Source organism: Heterocephalus glaber, unplaced genomic scaffold (assembly GCF_053883595.1).
Source record: "Heterocephalus glaber isolate CG9 unplaced genomic scaffold, H.glaber_assembly_v1.0 deba00001610, whole genome shotgun sequence".
NCBI classification, from domain to species: Eukaryota; Metazoa; Chordata; class Mammalia; order Rodentia; family Bathyergidae; genus Heterocephalus; species Heterocephalus glaber.
The window spans coordinates 16875662-16892427 of NW_028258381.1; the positions used below are offsets into that span (position 1 = coordinate 16875662).

Here is a 16766-nt window from a genome sequence, read left to right on the forward strand (position 1 = left end):
TCAACCAACTGTATTGGAATTATTTGCAAAAAAAGTTCCATCCATATTGAATATGGGCGGCCTTTTTTCTTGTCATTATTGACTGAGCCATACAGTGTTGCAATTATTTATGTACTATTTCCATTGTGTTAGTATTATAAGTAATATAGAGATAATTCAAAATATATAGGGGGATATGTATAAGTTATATGCAAATACTATGCCAATTTTATTTTATTTATTTATTTGTACTGGGGATTGAACTCAGGACCTTGTGCTCGCGAGACAGGTGGTGGAACCACTGAGCTAAATCCCTGACCGCAGTTTTACACGAGACTTGAACATCCCCAGATTTTGCTATCTGTAGAGTGTCCTGGACCATTGGTCTCTCGGAGATACCAAGGGATGACGTACATTGAGGTATCATTTACATAGATTAAGCAGCATGCATTTAAAGTGTGTGATGTGTTGAGGTTTGACCAAGCATACCCATGAAACTATTGCCACAGTGACCATATCAAAAAGATTTCCATCACACTCAAAACTTTCCTTATGCCATGTGTAATCCATCCCTTCATGCCCTGGTCTTCCTGTCCCAGTCTGATTTGCATTGTCACTAAAGATTAGTTTTCACTTTCCAGAATTTTGCATAAGTGGGATAATTTAATATATACTAATGTCTGGCTTCTTTCTCTTAGCTTGTTTTTTTTTTCTGTAAAAAAATTCACCAGTGTTTCAGTGCTTTCATAGTTTTCCACCTGGAACATTGTAAATGTTGCAATTAATACAAGGTAAAATTATATACATTATAGACATCAGCCAAGTAAACAATAATACATACCTTTCACAAGAACAGTAAAGACTTAAAGAACTTAAGTTTTTAAACTTAAATAACTATAGAATAAAGACTCCTACTTACATGATTTTGAAAGGTCTGAATGAATTGTAAAATAATCACTGTGGGTTAAGAATTAAAGGGGCAGAAACCAAAAATGTTTTTAACATAGTGAGAAAAGATGGCAGTTGGAAAGAAATATAAATGGACTGCCTTCTTGTAGACATTGTTGTCCCATTCTTATTTGGTACATTATAAGACGGCACATTCCAAAACTTACATGCAGGAATGAATCTTTTTCAGTCCTTTACATCAATATATTTCTATGTATATCAATTTAAAATGTTTACTGTTTTAAGCTCAGTCAAGGTACAGCATGATTTTAACAAGAATCTGTTATTGAACTGTTAGGTCACAGTATAACTGATTTAATGCAGAACAGGTAGTTCTCATTTCTTTACTAGTTACTCTGTTCTTTCTTGTCCACGATGAGTAGAGTATGTGTAGTTATTCCTGTGTCAGCCAGTGACCAGCCTCCCTCTACTTCCAGAAGTCTTCTGAGAAAGGAAGTGAAAAGGCTTAATAGGGATGTGTGGTACCCAATTTTCAACAACCAGGCAAATAAAACCTGTGAACTGCAAGACTTAAAAAACCTTCTCCTCAGGACTCTCGCATTTGGACATCGCAGAGCAACAGTAACTACTTCTTTAGCTGTTTCAGAAGGTTCTTCAGGTAAGTCAGGAACCTCTTTCTGCAAGGGATGGTCAGCAGGTGGCGGAACTTGGGTTAAAGGATTGGGCAAGTTTCATCTCTTAGCGGCTTCTCTGTTTGATGTTTCAAAAGATGTCTGGCCCACATTTTCAAGCACCAAATCTTCATCACCCCCAAGTTTGTGACCACTGGTTAACCTCCAGGTTTCACCCGTCATTTGATAAAAGCACTCTTCCAGTTTTTTTAACTTCATTTCCTGGCAAGGTTTTAAAATGTTTTCTGTGTATCTACTGGCCTTCTCACTCTGTGCTTCTTCTTGTTTTTTTCTCACAAGATTTTGTCTTCTCTCATTCTTTTCTTCTTCTTCATCTTCTTTCTCATAAACTTGGGAAGATTTGTATGAGTTAAGCAATGAGGTAGTCATGGAAATAATTAAAGTAAGAAGAGCAAGCAGTAAGAAAATCCGGCCACACAGCACAATGAAATCTTTAATTCCTATCTCGGGAATTCCACGCTGGAGTTCCGGACACAAGAGAGGGAGAGCAGAGAGCAAGCAGATGCCAATGACCACATGAGATGCCATGGTGGCTCTTAGCTTGTTTTTGAGATGCCATCTTCTTTGTGTGAATGTTCTACAACTTATTTATCCATTCACTTTTTTTGTTTTGTTTTGTTTTTGGTACCGGGGATTGAACTTGGGTCCTTGCGCTTGCGCAGCAGGTGGTGAAACCACTGGGCTAAATCCCCAGCCCTATCCATTCACTTTTTGATGGCTATTTTGGGGGTTTTGGCCAATCTGTGATGAATTATAAATAAAATGCCTTTGAACATTCATTACACATCTTGTTTTGTAGACATATGTTTTCATTTCTCTTAGGAAAACACCTAAGAATGGAATGGATGGATTGTATGGTAGGTGGATATTTAGCTTTTAAAGAAATTGTCGAACAGCGTTCCAAGTAGTTGTAGCATTTTATGTTCCCATCATCAGCATGTGAGATTTCTATTTGTTTCACAACCAAAGCTGACATTACCAGTCTGATTTTAGCCATTCTGCTGGGGGTGTAATCAAATAATTAACTTTATTTGCATTTTTCCTAATGACTAATGATATGTGTGTTCTCATGTGTTTATTAGCTATTTGTATTTCTTCATTTGTAAAGCCTTCTGTTCAAATATTTTACTGGGTTTGTTTCCTTATTATTTAACTGTATGAGTTTTTTATATCTTTTAGATGTAAGGGTTTTGTCTGCAAACACAATGCAAGTATTTTCTCTTTGCAATTTGTGGTGTATCTTCAGTTTTTCAACAGTGGCCTTCAAAGAACAAACATTCTGATTTTTTTTATAAAGCTGTATGTATGTGTATTTTTATGTTAGGATTATATGACATATATAATATATATTCTTTTCTGTTATGATTTGTGCTTGTGTCCAGTCTAAGAAATATTTATTCCAAAATTACAAAGATTTCTCTAATTAAAAAAATGTTTTATAGTTGTTCGCTTTTATATTTAGGTCTATAATCAATTCTGAGTTCATTCTTACATATGAAATAAGGCAATGATTAATGTTTATTTTTTCCATGTGGATATTTAAATGTTGCAGCACCATTTATTAAAAAAAACCACGTTTTCTTTTTGTCACTGAAATACCTGGGCACCTTTGTAAAATATCAATTGACCATATATAGCCAGGTCTATTTCTTGACCTTTTATTTTGTTCTATTCATTTATAAATCATTTCATTTTGATTTGCTTTTAAAATAAATCTTTATGATATTTCCTGTCCATCAGGGTGTTGTTTATAAAGTCTTTGCCTACACCGGTGTCTTCAAGAGTTCTACCTATTCTGTCTTCCAGCAGGCTTAGTGTTTCTGTTTTAATATTTAGATATTTGATACATTTCAATTTTAGTTTAGTGCATGGTAAAAGATATGAGTCTAGTTTTAATCTTTGGCATGTGGAAAGCCACTTTTTCCAGCACCGCTTATTTTTTTTTTTTCCAGCACCACTTATTAAATAGTTTATCTTTCTTCCAGTGAAGGTATTTGGCTCCTTTGTCAAAGATAAGGTGGCTGAGTGTGTTTGAAGTTGTTTCTATATCTTCTAATCTGTTCCAATGATTCTTGGGTCTGCTTTTTTTTTTTTTGCCAGTACCATGTTGTTTTTATCACAGTAGCTTTGTAGTATAATTTTTTTTTTTTTACTGATTTTTTTTCCCTTAAATTCTTTTATTGGTACATTTTAGGTATATAATACGTTTACATTTATCATTGGGTGTTTGTACCTGTACATGATGTGTCTTGGTTCTTATTTTTTCCCCATTACCTGTGTGCCCTTCACCCCCTCCACCCTTCCCTATTTGCATAGACTCCGTTTCCATTTTTTTCTTTTCTCATAATTTTTCCTTTCCCTTCTTTCCTTTCTCCTTCCCCTCTGTAGTATAATTTCAAGTCAGGGATTGCGATGCCCTCTATCTTGCCTTTGTTGCCCAGAATTGCTTTTGCTATTTTAGGTCTCTTCTGGTTCCAAAAGAATTTTAGGATTGTTTTTTCTAATTTGGTGAGATATGCTATTGGTATTTTGATTGGGATTGCATTAAATCTGTATAGCAATTTTGGAAGTATGGCCATTTTCAGTGTATTCATTCCTCCTACCCAAGAACAAGGGATGTCTTTCCATAGGCTCCAGCCCAATCACAATCAGGCTGAACTCCCTGAGTTTGCTTCCTAGTAGATTGTCCTCCTGCTGATGAGTCAGTTTGTGACAATGTCATCAATAATACAAAGCAAGTCTAGAAGACAGGGACACAGCTGGGCTGTCTTCTAGTCTCATCTTGGTGGCTCACTGTGCTGTTTCATAGCTACAAACGCCAGGGCTAATCTCTTGATATTGCCAGAACTGTTTCTTTGCCTTTAGATTAGGATAAGGATGGATTCATTGAAAGGTTGTAAGAATCAAAGATAATGTATGTGTCTGAGGACTTCTGTGTATTCGGGGGAAATATTCTTACTGTTGGTCTTGTATCCCTCATCCAAAAATGCAAAATCTGAAATGCTCCATGATCCAAACTTTTAGAATGCCAATGTAATGCCACAAGTAGAAAATTTCATACCATAAACTGTTTTATAAAAGCCAGATGTGGTGGCACATTCCTGTATTTTCAGTACTTTGGAACACTGAGGCAGGAGGATCAGAAGTTCAAGCCCAGCCTGGACAACTTGGTGACTTTATGTGAGGCTGTCTCAAAATAAAAAAATAAAAAGGGTTAGAAATGTGCCTTAGTGCAGAGTCTCTGGGTTCACTCTTAAGCACTGGGAAAAAAAAAACTTTTTATGCACAAGATTGTTAAAAAATATTGCATAAAATTACTTTTAGGCCATGTATATAAAGTGTACATGAAATATAAATGAATTTCACATTGAGCAGCGAGTCCATTCCCCAGGATATCTCATTATGAATTTGCAAACATTGCGATATCTGAAAAAATATGAAACCTGGAACATTTCTGTTTCCAAGCATTCTGGATAAGGAATACTTAAGCTGCACTTCAGTGTTTACATTCTCCGAACTTTAACTAATATGGAAAATGAATATAATAATACATATATAAAATGAAGATGACTACACACTGTAATTTTGAAGCTAAAATAACAGCAGTAGTTCCTACTGCCTGGTGGAGCCTCAAAAAGCTTTTTGCTCTCTTCTTTCATGTTTTGTTTCTTAGGTGTGGTTGTGGACGTTGTTTTGCAACGATTTCTCCTGAGAACATAATAGGTTAAATAATGCAGGTTTTCATATGTCTTTCATTGATTCTTAAATTTGCATTTGTCCACTCTGTAGCAGTCACCATGGATTTTAGGGATGCATTTCAGGAGACTTTCAGTCGTTTAGAGGAGGTTTGTAGTTCTGGATAAAGCCTGAATCCCTGGCTTTCAATTTGGATTTGATTGGAAACCAGTTTATCCTCTGGAGGTTTAGGGTGAGAAGTTTAAACCAACCAATATCTAATCTTGCCTCTGTGAAATTCTACTCATTGTTCCCACAGGTATGGGCTTCCAGTATTTATTCTTCTTCAGTTACACAATGATCTCAAATCAAAACAGCAGTTGTCTTTCTCTGAACGATCTCCCTCCACGTATCTGGTTTTCTGGTTGTTTTTGTCCTGATACCCACATGGCAATGACAGGTGACTTAACTTCTACTGAGAACTACTCAGGGACCCCAGCTTGGAACTTAGAATCTGGAATTCTTCCTTGTGCTGGGTATTTCCATTTCTCTGGGGGAAGGACAGGGACAACACCCTGAGGAAAACCTTTCAACCTGACATTGAAACTTTGGTTGAGTAACTTAAAATCCTTTGAAGATTGTTTTACAAGTGATTGCAGCACCTTCTCCTCTCCTTGGCTTGTAGCGGACTTCTTTGTGATTGAAGACTAAATGGCGATTGCTAAGAGAACATGAAATGCTTTCTTAAGCAGCTTTGTAGTTATTAAGGCCTTAGAAGACAAGAGAATGGAATTCAGTGAAGGTGCAAACCAGAAGTAAGGGAGAGCCATACAGAGTGCATGAGAAATTGCACTTTCGGGGGGAACATTTTCCTCCTGTAAACCCTCACCTCCTTTTTATTACTATGTTTGGAATACATAATCAATACATTAGTCATGGGGAATTGGTATATAGACAAATAGAAGCTTGATCCTTTTTACCTCCCTTTCTCCCCTTCCCAGATTCCCTCATCCCCATCTCTACATCCCCTTCCCTTACCCACAGAGTCCACTTTCTTTTTTCCATCATCTCTCTTTTATTCTACCCTTTATACCCTCATATTCATATGAGAGAAGGAGATGTAGTACAATAAGAGGTCTGGTCTTTCATTCAATAGTTATTTATTTATCTCCTACCAAATGAAGTATGTCTAAATGTGAGGGAGTGGGTGATGGAAAAAGTAGACATCCTTGTCTCTGTTCTTGAAGAACTTATTAGAAAAAAGGATATAAAAGTTAACACTGTGAAGCTGACAAATGAAGGGCAGAGAGGTTGAGTGTACCACAGTTTATAACAAATAAAAATATGATAATGGAATTAAACTGGGAAAGAGTCAGAACACTCTTGCTTTTCTAGTTATAGTCTATAAATTTGGTTTGAAAATATATTGGAAAAGACAGATGGGCACAGCTCTAGCTTCATGCAAACATTATAAATAAAACATTTCTTGTAATCCTTGGAATTTTGCTTGGTGCATTTTAAAAGATCTATATTTTAAAGCCCTGAGCTGTAGATTCAGGAGAAAATGTAATTTTACTACTGATGCTAAACATAAATATGAGTACATGTAATTTTCTACAGCTTGAATAACTTTTTAAAAAATTTATTCAGTTCTTCACAAATATCAACTTCTTCTCTGCCCTGAAGATTATCGACTTTGTGGATTGTCTTCGTGGATATTTCATCCAAAGTCCTCCTCACAGTTTATTACCAAGTTACTCTTTGTTTGCAAAAAAAAAAAAAAAAAAAAAGTGTTGAGAAAATGTAAATTAAATTTAAGGTTAACTTCAGGAGAGAAATTAATTTGAAGGGAGATTTTGCTGTAAAAAAAAATCATGGAATGTAGGTGAACCTGGTCTCAAGTCCTTGTTCCGGGTGCCAACTGTAGCTGTGGGTCCTGAGCCCCACGTTGGGTGCCACCTGTAGCTGACTCACCCTGCCTGCCTTGTTCCTGAACCTACACGCGCTACTTTGTGCTGCCTAACCCAGGGTTGTGGGGTGTGTGTTTCAGGGATAAATGACAGAGAAACGGAGTCAGTTTAACGTGCTAGCCGCCAGGGGGCGCTCACCTGTAGTAGGCCGAGGAGCCTCCATGTCTGGCTCATCTCACCTTTATTCAACCAAGCAGGGGCGCAAGCAATCAAAGTAACACAAGATTCATCTGCTTTCCAGTATCATTAGTACATGCTCTGGTAAACAACTTCACCTCAGCTGTCCTAAGTTTTCCCTAGAACCTGCAATGAGCCGTCACCCCTGAGTGCAGCCTTTCTCCTTTGTGCTCCCAGAGGAGGCCAATTAGGCTTTAATTCCTCTGGTCTCCAACAATGGAATCTTCAAATAGAATAAAAATGGCTTCTGGCCATTAATATAGATTGTATAACTGTGACAACAAATCCACATTTTACCTGGACAGTCATTCTTTCCTTAGGTTCACAACTACTGTGTCAGTACCTTGAGAACTTTTAAGAAGTTTCCATTTTTATTAGCAGATTCCTGTCTTCTGTACCCTGCCCTGATCATTTTCTGCCAAGAGCTCAGGATAGTCAATTGCTATAGTTCTCTTGACATGACTAGGATGTTTCATAAATATTTCATGAATTCTTTAAAATTCAACCAACTTACTTGACCCGGACTAAATTAATTGGCCCAAACTGAATGTTAGATATCAAGTGGACCCAGTGGGTGAGTGTCTCCAACATCTGCCTTGAGGGGAAGAAAAACCAGCCGGGAGACATTAAATTATTCTCCAAATTCATAGGGCACATGACTGGAGATATCAGACCTAGAGTCTAGGAGTCTACTGATTCTCAGTCTGGCTTTCTTTTCCTATTTGTCTATTACTGTTTGGTTGACTCTGACATACTTCCTGGTGTTGTTTCTTGAGTGCATCACTAGAGTCTGTCTACAATGATATTGCATTGCATGTTAATGTCTTAGAACCCAGGAAGCCATCAATGAATGCTAACAATTCTTAGTGTATGTCTCCTTCACCTTCTTTTATTATTAATCACTTTACCTTTACTTTGGTAAAGTTTGGAGGTTGCCAACAAGTGAACTTAGATTTGTTCACCGCCTTTATAGAAAATTCAGGATGTTTACAACTCAGTTGTGATCAATCTACCCCTCGTTCCATCTTCCTCTCTTATTTGCTAGAATTCTCAGGAGGGATGGAGTTATTAATTTTATCAATTAAAATGCATTTTACAACAAGTAATAGAAATCTTAGTGAACAATGGCATAGATCACAATGGCAGTTATTATTTACTTAAGAAAGCTGAAGATGGACAAGTCATAGCCGACAAAGCAAACTCTCCATGCCCTTTCTGCATTCTGCCCTGCCATAAGGGGGTGTTGGCCGTTGGTCTTCTTATTATTGCTTCATGGCCTCAGGATGGCTGCCTCAGTTCCAGGCAACACACACACATCTGAAGCATCTCAAAGAGAAGACCAGGACAAACACTTTCAACTCCTGAGAGTCTTTGAGAATGTAAGTTTTCTTCTAATGTTTTTATTTACCAGTTCTTTATCATGTGGGTATATCTAATTGCAAATGAGGCTGGAAAAGTGAGCATTTAGTTTTGTGGCCTTGGTAATAAGGGATGGTACAGAGAAAGGACTTAGGAATGTCTGCTAGGTCAGCCATCTGTCACAATCCACCCTGTGCCCACTTGGCACCTTGCACACAACACATAACGCTTCTCCCCCACACTGTGTCTAGGATACACTTTTCTACCAGGAGATTCCTGTCATGGCTGCTGTTCTATTTGTGTCCGGGCAATTTTAAGTGTAGCTAAAGATCTTACTTAGACACCATGTATAAGTCTGATAATTCTTATCGCTTCCAGGTTCTGGGTCCTGCTGTCCTTGTTAGATCCAGGCTTATGGGCATTTGCTTTGAAGAGATTTAAAACAGTAGGCTCTGGTGGCCAGATACTTGCTTGCTACCAGGGTCTCTAATCTGCTATCTTGGTAAGGCACCTGCTTCCCTGCTTATACTTCTCTTCATTGCCGATTTGGAAACAGTAAGATGTGCAGATATTTAGTGTCCATTGGGATGAGGCTACGTGGCTGTAGCCCATGTGGCCACTCGCTCTTGTGGACACACTGGGTCACCGAGTCTGTGCACTTCTTGGGGCACCACAGCTGAGTCCTGTGAACGATGGTAGGTGGCTTAAAACAGGTCTGGAGGCTTCATGTCCAAAACCAGCCTGTGAGCTGGACCACACTCCCTCAGAAGCTGTAGCAGAACGTCCTCCCTTGGCTCTCAGTAGCTTCTGCTAGTTGGCTGCAGTCTTTGGCCCTCCTTGGTCTGCAGCTGCATGACTCCAGTTTCTGCCTTTGTCATCATGCAGTGCTTGCTCTCCCCTCTCCCTCCTCCCCTCTCCTTTCTGTGAATTCCCAAAGATGACTATTAACGTCTCCAACAGTGACTGTGGGTTTCTCCCTTTCCTGTTCCCTTTTTCCCCTTTCCTTCCTCCCTCCCTCCCTTCTTTCCTTCCTTCCTTCCTTCCTTCCTTCCTTCTATACTGATGATTAAACCCAGGACCTTCACACTGAGATACATTCCAAGGCTTTCTTTATTTTGATACAGTCTTGCTAAGTTGCCCATGACAGGCTCAAACTTGCAATCCTCCTGCCTCAGCCAAGAGTGCCGGGATTACAAGCGTGTGCGCCACCATGCCTAGCTAACACTTTTTATTTATTTATTATTGTTTGTGATAAGAACACAGTGTAAGATCTGCCCTCTTAGCAAAAGTTCAAGTATATAATATAGTAATGCTGGTATATATAAGTAACGATGTAGCATAATCTTCTTAACTTAGGCACTATTCTGTACTGTAGATCTCTAGGCCTTATTCATTCTGTGTGACTAAAACCCTGATCCCATTGACTAATACCTCTCCATGTCTTCTTCCCCTCAGCCTCCAGCAATCACCTACTCTCTATTTTGAGTTGGATCACAATGGTTTCCTTGTATGCATGCATACAGTATTTGCCCTTCTGCATCTGGCATACTTTACTTGGCATAATGTCCTTCTGGTTCATCCACGTTGACACAAATTATGTAATTTCCTTCCTTTATAATGGCTGAATAATATTCCATCATTTGTGTATACTCAGTTTTCTTTATCCATTAATTTTCTTTGTTTATTAATAGGCAGTGAGGGTTGCTTCCATGTCCTGCTCATTAAGCATGATGCTGCGGTGCTGCAGATATCTCTTCAAGCCTTAATTTCAGTTCTTTTGTAGGTATACACAGCAGTGGGACTGCTGGATCACATAGTTCTATTTAATTTTTAAAATAACTTGTTCACTGTGTTGCCTAGTAGCTTCATAATCATAGTGTATAAGGGTGTTCTTTTCTCCATATCCTCACCCACATTTGTTCTCTTTCTCTCTCCTAACAGGTTTAAGGCCATCTATCTATTTATAGGTTTCAGTTTGGATTTCATTGATGAATACTGAGTTGGATACCTATTATGTACCTGCTGGCCATTTGTATGTCTTCTTCAAAGAAAGATCTATTTAATTCCTTTGTCCACTTTCAAATCAGCTGCTTTTGTTGTTTTGACTTTCAAGTTACGTGCACTCCTTATAGATTTTGGCTATCAACCCCTTATTGGATATATGTTTTGCAAATCTTTTCTTCTATTTTACTTTGTTGTTTTATTGATTTTTTCCCTTGGCTCTATAGACTTTTTAGTCTAATGTAATTTTGAGTTGTTTTTTGTTTATAGTATAAGACAAGACTCAATTTCATGCCTCTGCATATTGTATTTTTCAATGTCTTGTTGCTGTGACAAAATACCAAGAAAATCAACTTCAAGGAGGAAAGATTTATTTTGGCTCAGGGTTTCACTGGGTTCAGTCCATGGTCACATGGCTCCAGTGCTTCTGGGCCTGTGATGAGGCAGATCATCATGGCGGGGGCCATATGGTGGAGCAGAGTGGCTCACTTCATGGCAGCCAAGAACCAGAGAGCAAGCTAACTTTTATAACAAAAGCCATGCCCCCACACCAATTAAGCTGTGAGTCCATAAATGGATTAATCCATGCATGAGGCCAGAACCTTTGTAATCTAATCCCTTTCTGAGGGCCCCAACTCTGAACACTCCTGTGTTGGGCACCAGGCCACATGAATATCCGGTTGTTCCAACACTACTTAGGAAGAATCTGCACTTCCCCTATTGTATGTTTTTGGCATCCTGGTCAAAGATCTGTTGATGGTACCTATGTTGGGCTGTATATTCCATTCCATTTGTCAGTAGGTCTGGTTTTGTTTGTTTCTGCTAGTATCACATTGTTTTGAATACTGAAACTTTGTAGTGTAGTTTGAATTTTAAAAAGTATGAGTCATCCTGCTGTGTCATTCTTGCTCCAAACTGCTTTGGCCCTTCAGGGTCTTTTGTGGTTCCATATGACTTTTAGCATTTTTTTTTCTATTTCTTTCAAAATGCCATTGAGATTTTGGTATTACAAGGAATCCACAGACATTTCAGCAGTAGTCATTCCTTCAATCCATGAACAGGAGGTCTTTGTGTCTGTTTTCATCTCTTTCACCCGTGTTTTGTACTTTTCATCATGCAGATATTTCACCAGGAGCACAATCCAAAATAATGACAAAACGTATGGCATAGTAAATACATAAACATAAACCACTAATGGAGTTATCATCAGGTATCATGTGATTGTACTTTAGTTCAGCACAGTGCTGCATACACCACAGATGTGCGAGTGACACCATGTTAGGACAGCTGTGCTGTACCAGGCCATAGGAATTTTTTGGCTCCACTGTCATCTGTGGGACTGCCACCATCTATGTATTCTAGTGCAGACCAGAATGTTGTGGCCCATGACTCTGTGTGTGTGTGTGTGTGTGTGTGTGTGTACACTCATATGTGTATCTTAGCTTCTACATTTATCTCCACGGCATTACAAGAATCACCCAACTATTTAGCTCAAAATAGTTGAATCTTCTCTACTCAATAGTCCTTCATTTAGCCCGTTCCCCAAATGTGGGTCTGTTACTTCCAGCTACCATTGCAAGCACCACATTCTAGATAATTTAGGCTACATTTAGCTGTAAGTAAACGTAAACCAGTGCCTTAAACACATAGGATGGGTTTGTCTTATTCGGAAAACCTTAGGGTAGAAAGTCATCACTCTGGCTCCTCTGATCCATGGCATCATTCAGGACTTTCTTATTTCATCTTCTCATTTTTCCTTTCTCTGCATGGTCTTAGGATGATTCCTGAAGCTCCACACATGGCAGCGTGACTATGTAGAGGGAGGGAAAAGGGAGCTCAAGAGGCCCACCCTTGTCTGTCCTTTTCATAAGAAAAGCAAAAGCTAACTTCCTTGAGTTGCTTTGACAAGACTGGGTTCCATGGTTACTCTAGATACCAGGGATATTGGGGAAGTGAGTATTTACCTTCTCTTGGCTCTAACTAAGGTGCAGGGTTGTGGGAGGAGGGTGCTGGGACTGGCTGTGGGGCCAGACTGGCAACAGAGCTACTCCCGTGGTGCAGCTCCCTTTGTCCACTTTGGGTCTTGTCTTCTATCCCTACCCCTCCCAGGCCTCAGAATCTCAAGCTAAAGGGAAGTAAGAAGTAGCTCCTTACCACAGTGCTCCGCATTGTGAGTCAACTCTTGGTTACCTGGTTACAGTGGATCTAGGAGCACTCATGTTATGCAGCTACTGTGCCTTCGAGCAGGGTCTCAAATCCAGGCCACACATCAGGAGAGGAGTGCTGCTTCATCTTTATTTCTAGCTACTCCATGGCTCCCATCAACTCCTGGGCTCTGCTTCCTGTCAGATCAGCAGGGCCTTGGATTCTCATAGGAACATGAACCCCACTGTGAACTGCGCCTGTGCTGGATCTACATTGCCAGGTCCTTTGATTCATCCAGAAACCACCCCTGGCTCCCTCTGTCCATGGAAAAACTGTCTTCAGAAAACTGGTCCCTGGTACCCAAAAGCTTGGGGACTGGTGCCCTAGAGGCTGACTGTGATACTGTACAAAAGGTAACTTCTGCTTAAATGCTGGTGACAAAGACAAGGCCACCTCTTACCTGTGTCCATCCTGAGAACCCAGAGAGGAGTGTTGATCCCCAGTAGCTTCCTCTCAGGCTGGCTCTTGAGTGGAAGAGCACTTGGTTCTCTGCTATTTTTGTTTATCTGTGGCCTGGCAGGCTTGGGTTTCTCTTCCCTTCCCAGCCCAGCCTTCCTGCCCCTTCCCATGGCATCCCTTGCAAATCCCAGAGGAACCCCTACATCGCCCACTGTGCTCCCTGACTCTGCCATGGGCAGCTCACCTATCGAGCTCCTGGTCACCAAGTTCCAAGACATCTGTCTGCCTCATGTCCAGTAACAGCTGATCACCAAACCTGCCAGTGCTTCATCCTAGATATGTTTTTGCACCCATTTTCACCCTAAATATGTTTTAAGCCTCCATTGTCACATCCCGCCATCATCTGTCAAATCCCTCATGGTTTTGGTTGCAATAAATAAAATACCCAACAAAAATGGCTTCACCTCACAGAGGATTTTTGTGTGTTTCTTCTTATTTATTTATTCATTCTTATTTTCTTTAGTTTTTCAGTGCTAAGGATCTAACCTAGTACCTTGCACATGCTAAGCATATGCTCTACCACTGAGCTACATCTCCAGCACTGAAGTTTTTTTTTCTTTCATGGTACTGCAGGTTGAGCCCAGGGCCTTTGCACTGAGCTACATCCCCAACCTTTAAAAAAAATTTATTTTTAATTTTGAGCCAGGTTCTTGCCTCCTGGCTCTGAGTTGCTCTGGGTAGACTCAACCTTGTGGTCCTCCTGCCTTAGCCTCCCTGAGTGCTGGGGTTACAAGGCTATGCCATCACACCCAGCTCTATTTATTTCTTTTAAATATTACATAGTAAGAAACAAGTGAGCTGGTCCAGGATTCATTTAGTGCATCAAACATGTTGTCAAAGGTCAAGTGTTTTCAAACATTCTACTCCACTGTGCTTAATGCATCAGCAGAGGTATTCCTCAGAGTCCCAAGGTGGCTTCGACAGTTCCTGCCGTCACTTGCAGATACCCTCATGCCAAGCAAAGGAGAGGGACATGTCTTGCCCTGTGTTACTTTTTATGAAGGAAGAAAATCTTCCTAGAAAGTTTCTCTGCGGTTTTCTTATCAGATCCGAGGGACCACAGTTGGGTCATTTGTCTGTGTTTTAGCTATAGGCAGCTGGGACAGTGAGTTTCTGGCATTTCTAGCTGGCACAGTGGGAGGCAGGTTCTGCCTGCAGGATAAAGGTTTGGGTGGCAGGGAGCACTTTAGGAGGGAGGCAAGTGCAGGGTCCACCACGTGCAGTCATCTCTTCCTGGACCAGGGCCATTGCTTCCTACTCTGTCTCCCTGTAGTTCTAATCTTGCTTCCTTCAATCTATTCTCCCCATCTTAGTGCTGCCTAGGGTCCTCAGGACTGCCATTTTCTTTTATTTATCAGTACGTTTGTGACAAAATAAACACATTCTCTCTCTTAAAACCTTCAAATGGTTTCCCTTTACCCCTAAGGTGTAGTCACATGTGTGGAAATTTCGATGCCCTTTGTGAAACGGCCTGTGCCCCTTCCCACTCCCTCTTCCTCTCCGCTCCTCCTTCCACTCTTCTCCAGAGTTCTGGCACTTTCGTCAGTTCCCCAGCTATACCATGTGTTTCTTTCCTTCCGTGTTCCTAGAACCGTTTTAGCTTCTTTCCTTGCCTGTCGAGTCCTTCTCTATAAAGTGCATTTCAGCTGAGGTTGAGCAGGCGCTGCCTCTGGGAAGCTTTCCAGAACCTTCTCCCAGCAGACATTGCTACAAGCTCCTGAGCGCCTCCCACAGATTTCTCCATCTTAGACCTCATCGCTTGCTTAATTGTGTTTCTCTACCATTATGATCTTTTAAAAATCGATTTTATTGACTTCAGTTTCCTATACCAGTTTTCCTAATATTTAAAGTGTACAATCTTCTTAAATATATTTACAGAGTTGTACAATCATCGCAGTCAATTTTAGAATATTTCCATCACTCCACCCCAACCTCCAAATACCCACACCCATTAGCAGTGACTTCCTGTTTCCTCCCAACCTCCACAGCCCTAGTCAGTGACTCATTCTGCTTCCTGTCCCTGCGGATGTGGATGTACCTATTTTGGACACATCCTGTACATGGATCCTGTCCTTTCTGTGCTCAGGTCCTGCGGTGATTCACTACTTTATTCCCAGTAAGCAACCATGAGCCTGGTATGCAGTTGGGACCCAGAAACAAATCCTTATTGAATTATGAGCTGAGTGAATAAATGAAAATTTAGATACTCCAGAATTGATTGCTCCCTTTTCTATAGATTTACAATTTTAGATATATTTACTGTGGTTTCTCTCACTCTTATTCTCCTTTTTTATTGTATTATCTGTCTCCCTGGATCAGGAGTTGGACCTCTTTGTAGAGTGCAGCACTTGGCCTGCCTTGTGTCTGACGCATATTTGCTGTGTGGGTAAATGAAGGAATGAATTAGGTCTAACCACTAGTTCCTGCATCATTACTCAAGCTCTGCCTTTAGCTCAGATGAGTGCCCCTCATTTGTTTCCTCATTCTCCTAGTATTTATTAACAAATTAGGATGCTGTTTCATTATTCCATCAGTTTGAGTGGTATTCATGTCATTCCATGAATCTTGGTCTCATCCATGGCCACGGGCTGTGTCTCAGAAACCCTGGTGTCCTCTTGACGGCCAACACAGCTCCTCACACAGACTTAGCAGTTCATGAAATGCCTTGTAATTTGAAGTCTTTTAGTGATTTGAAGATCTGAGGCCCCAGATGTGAGGGCAGGGCCAGTAGGGCACGTAGGGCAGAGATGTTAGCTCCACCTTTGCTGTGGCATGAATGTGTCCTCTACAGGTTGATGGGCTGGAGCCTTGGCCCTCGAGACAGTGAATCTTTAAGGGTGGGGCCTAGAGGAAGGTGATTAGGTCACTGGAGCCCTGGCTTGGAAGGGATTAATGTAGTTCTTGTAGGACTGGACTAGTTCTCATCAGAGTGGTTTGTTACAAAGCAAGCCCCTCATGTGCTTGGCCCCTTCTGGACATGGCTTTTCCCTTCTCACCCTTCTGCCATGTTGTGACCCATGACAGATGTTGGTGCCACACTGTTGGGACATTCCAGCTGCATTAGGGTCCTCTAGAGCAGGGATTTCCAGTCTTTTTTGGCACCAGGGACCAGTTTCCTGGAGGATGATTTTTCCTCAGGTGATGGTGATGGTGGCAGTGGTGGAGGTGGTGACTTCAGGATGATTCAGAGGAGCATGCCACCTAGATCCTTCAGCTGCACAGTAGGGTTCATGCTCTTATGAGAATCTAATGCTGCTGCTCATCTGACAGGAGGCTTGTAAGCCACCAAGTTAGTGATGACTTGTTACAGCAGAATCAGGAAACTAGTACATTTGTCCCT

At 40.6% G+C, this 16766-nt stretch overlaps 1 protein-coding gene and 1 pseudogene across 19 annotated transcripts in view; one reads left to right on the forward strand and one right to left on the reverse strand.

The window, feature by feature from the left end:
* Caln1 (calneuron 1) overlaps positions 1-16766 on the forward strand; it is a 534324-nt gene that overhangs the window by 224204 nt on the left and 293354 nt on the right. The gene's annotated exons all lie outside the window — the stretch shown is intronic.
* On the reverse strand, positions 1275-2295 carry LOC101715519 (UBX domain-containing protein 8 pseudogene; annotated as a pseudogene).